We start from the raw sequence: 4,452 nt of genomic DNA on the forward strand, positions 1-4,452 counted from the left end.
GTTATTCCGAACTGCAATATGTACATTTTTCATCCAGAGGCCTCTGCCAAGAGTGGTTGCAACAGGGCCTATACTAGAATCAACTTTCATATCTGCTTCTAGGGCCATGCTCAATCAAACCCAAGGTAACACAAGCAACAATGGGAGCTCAAGCACAATCCAGCAAGGTGACTTGGCCAAAAGATTGCTTCTCCTCAAGAGGCAGAGAGACAAAGAACTGGAAGATAAGAAGGAAGCACTTCTTGCAGCAAGAAGGGAGGAACAACTAAAGAAAGCAGAGGAAGCTGCCAGGAAGAGACATCAGCAAGAGGAGAAGAAAGCACTGGAAGCAGAGAGGAAGAGGCAGTCACAAGCTCAGAAGAGAGAGAAGAGAAAAGAAGAAGCTGAAATAGCAAAGAAGGCTAGGGAAGAGACAAGGCAGATCATTATGGACACCAAGAAAGCTGTAGCTGCTGAGAATAAAGCAAGGCAGCAAGCTTAGAAGAAGGCTCAAAAGGAGGAAGCTGCCGCCAAGAAGAGAGCAGAGAAAGAAGCTGCAGCAGCAAGAAAAAGAGTAGACAGGGTTGCTGATGCTGAGGCTAGGAAGGAGGAAATGAGGCTGATAGGTATTGCTCTTGGCAAGAGGCCTGCAGGTCCAGAGCCTGATTCAGATGATGATCTTGTGCTTCCCAGTAAGACCAAAAGCACTTCAATGTTTGACATCTTCAGATGATGTAACTGCTGTGTACCATGCTTTACTTCTTAAGCTCCAAGGCATGATGTAGTAGTATGTGAGTGACGAGAAATGTTATAATTGATCCATACTGATGTAGTAGCATGTGACTGATGAGTATGGATCAATTGTTGATCATTTTGTAACTAAATGCACTTGTGTATCTGAATTTTGATGGTACTTCCTACATATGGATTGCTGGTTATGCATATGCTTTTCTCCCTGAATGCACTTGTCTAACTGAATTATATGTGCTACAATCATAACAATGGTCAGATGTACAGCAAGATGAGAACAGTAAGATGATAACATCATCAAATAGCTTTGCAATGTACATAGAAGCCAAATATGATGATCTCTTCATATGACAGCAACATGATAACTTGCACAACATTAACTTCCATTTTACCTGCATCATGTCCTAATGTACACAGAAAGAACTTGCATAAAAATGATATCTTCATATGACAGCACCAACAGCTTCAACAAGCCAAATTAACTTCCATTTGCAGTAAAAGATTGTCACTTGCTTACATATTGCAAAAGCATCACTTACAATGCAAACGATTGTCACTTCATACTAACAACACTACATCCACTACGGCTGCAAACTGGAAACTACATCAACTTCAGACTTACAATGCAAAAGCATCACTTCATACTACCAGTTCATCTCCTAACAAACTAGGCATAATGCTAATACTGCATCAACTCCATACTGCATCAACTCCATCACTTCTTCAGCAGAGAAATAGCTAAAAGCACTGCAAGTACAATGAGTGCTACCACCAGTGCCTTCATCATCACCAACATTTGATTGGCTAACCCTACGAGTGCCTCTGCTTGATGATTGCTCATTTGAGCTGCAACTCTTCCATGAATTCGATCTTCAAAGCCTGCAAGATCAACTGCACATCCACCAGCACCTCCACCTGCATATCTTCGATTCCTTGCTCGCATCAGCTCTTCCCTGCTTTCCTCTGCAGCTCCTAATGCATCTACGGCTTCATTGCCAGCGAGAAACTGATTATCAAGCAAGTAGACAACGTATTCCAACTCCCAATGGCACAAATGGTCCTGAAGATCAAAAGAAACGAACAGACGCCAAAAATCACCATCACAAGATCCACAAAAATCAACCAAAATTAACAAACGCCAACGAATGCACTTCACTTACACCAAAAGGGCACCTGTAGAAGACCTAGCCCTCGTGCTTCTCCGCGCTCGAGAGATAGAACTTCACACGAGCGCGGCAAGAAGGGCATCTTATCAGCGGCACCACCACCGAACGGCCGCCCATCGATGACCTGACCGAGCTTGTCCCTACAAAAATTAACCCGTAAAAATGAAGTAAATAGTGGTTACTGCCTGATCTGTTGCTTCCACGGTGTTTGATTTTTAGGTTTTGCGTCTATTTGTGTATTGTTGATCCTATGTTGTCAGTAATGAACATTAATAGAACCTTGTTTCCCGGGCCAAGTCAGCCTATAAGTAAGTAGGGCTGAAGACAATTTGTTTGTTAGTTTTTCAATCTTCTTCCTTCTATGCTTAGAGTAAGTGGAAATGACCTCTTTGATCAGCAAGTAAGCGAGCGGTAGTTCAGTCTCCGACAAGTGAGGCCGAATAGCCCCAGGTGTCCTTTTCCTTCTAAACTAGCTGCTCTCGCTTGACTCTTCCAGTGAGCAAGCAAACTGGTCGGGGAACAGGGTCGGATCAAAGTAAGGAATGGGAATAGCACTCACTTGTTGAAGGTAAGCCAGAAATAGGGGTTGTCCTCTCCCTTACTTAAGTCCTAGTCCATCTTTTCGTGCCCCAAAGGGGAAGTCAAGCAATAATGAGGGAACTTGACCCACACCTGACGAAAGAGTTTGGTAGCTCGAAGGAAGCAGAAGCAAAACCTGCTTTCTTTCTGTCCCAACCTCCAAGGGTTCCTCCCTGTATGACATAGTCCATTGGATCGGGGCAATGGTATGCACCTATGTTTGGTGTCCCCTCTGTCACTTCCTCGTCAGATCCTAGTCCCAAAGGGCAATACATTGAGTCGGAAAGACGGGGGGCTTTCGTAAATTCCATTCTGTAGCCGAACTAGCCCCTGGATCAGCTCTCATAGTGGGAGAATCAGAGTCAAGTTAGGCGCAAAAGAGGGGGTTGAAATCATTCGTCGTGATTGGATCAATCAGACTCCCCCACAGGAAATGCCAAGGGGTGCCCTTTCTCATTATCATCTACTGCCCATTTCTTCATCATCTGTTGCTGCCTTAAGTGCATAAAGTAGGCTCAGCTTCTTAGGTTTCTAAATATCTTGTAGTAGCCGAAGGTAGTCCAGTCCGCTTGTTAGATTTAATTGAATCTTATATAACCTACGTAGCTAAAGAGAAAATCATAATAGTCTAAGTGGACCTCTCAAAGGTATAAATAAGTAGACATTAGTCTTACTGGTTCGGTCTTTTTCTTTTTTTGTTATGATGCCTACATTTCATACTTCTCAATTCTTATTTATTCAAGGGTTCGTATATACTGAGTGACTCTAGGTCTATTCAGATGTAGCTTCAAGAGAGCTTTATTCGGCCTTTGTATGACCGTCTTCCCTTCCTGTCTATCTCCTTCGGTCAGGTAGTTCTGGTTCCGATGCCGGAGGAGAAGGGTGGGATAGAAGGGTAGTTTCTGAGTTCGAGATGTCTGAGCTTGGAGGTTCCGCTTCTCTAATGTGATAATAAAGCAACAAGCAACGCCGCTCCGGTGCGCTCATCCCTTGCTTGTTCTTGAGCGCTAGTCATTCATCCCTAGTTGGGTTCTTGGGATATCTTGATTCTCTTTATGATGATGTAAGGGTCGGCAACAATGAATAAGGAATCGATCGGAAGTTCGCGCCAATCGATCTTCTGTAACTAGGAGGTAGCACGAATCCCCTCTTTCTTCGTTTAGAAGAGTGCTGGACCTCCACAACGTCAAACCATAGAACACAACTCCTTTCGGTCGAACCCTAGGAAAGACGACTTTACCTTTTTCGTAGATAGTCTGAGTTCGAGCTACTGTAGTCTCCCCCGTTGACCTTCTTTTTAGATAGAATCCTCAATGAGTGGAAAGGACTCCCAGACTTGCTCCACAATACTATACCATACAGAGCCGCGCCCTTGTGATATGATAAGAAGAAAAGGGGCCAGGCCGCCCTCTTTTCTTTTCCGCACCAAGCCTTCTTATAAAATTGGGTGTATAGCTCAGTTGGTAGAGCATTGGGATTTTAACCTAATGGTCACAGGTTCAAGTCCTGCTATACCCAATACAAAAAAAAACCACTCTTGTATTCGTAAGGATGCATAGTAGCCTTCAAAGAGCACTCTTTGGCCTTGAGAAAAGCCCCTTTCTCATCAACATCTCAACTTCGCTCGTTGTTTGAGGTAAGTATAAAGGAGATCAGATCTGTCCCGGGAATCGAAGGATACAGAAATATGGAATCGAGCACAGATTATAGGAAACAAGCAAACAGAACAGGTTGGATCCCATCTTTAACTGCACAGAGCAGCAGACTACTATTGATTGATGATCTTACCTTCGGGAGAGTCGAGGAACAGCAGATGAGATAGCTGAAAGGGGGACCTCGGGTAATAGGTTTCCTTTTCCAGTTTAGGCTTGAGATAAATCGGGAACTGAACTGAGCACTCCACAAGTATGGATTGGATTGTTTCATTCTGATACCAACTTTCATGCTGGAAGATAAGGTTGCCATACTGGGAAAGGGG

At 43.8% G+C, this 4,452-nt stretch overlaps 1 non-coding gene across 1 annotated transcript; it reads left to right on the top strand.

Annotated features, from left to right (window-relative positions):
- Nucleotides 1-3,919: 3,919 nt before the first annotated feature.
- Nucleotides 3,920-3,992, top strand: TRNAK-UUU (transfer RNA lysine (anticodon UUU)). The gene has a single exon. It is a non-coding gene; the product is annotated as a tRNA-Lys (tRNA).
- The last annotated feature ends 460 nt before the right edge of the window (nt 3,993-4,452 follow it).

The sequence above is a fragment of the Aegilops tauschii genome, chromosome 2 (assembly GCF_002575655.3).
Source record: "Aegilops tauschii subsp. strangulata cultivar AL8/78 chromosome 2, Aet v6.0, whole genome shotgun sequence".
NCBI classification, from domain to species: domain Eukaryota; kingdom Viridiplantae; phylum Streptophyta; class Magnoliopsida; order Poales; family Poaceae; genus Aegilops; species Aegilops tauschii.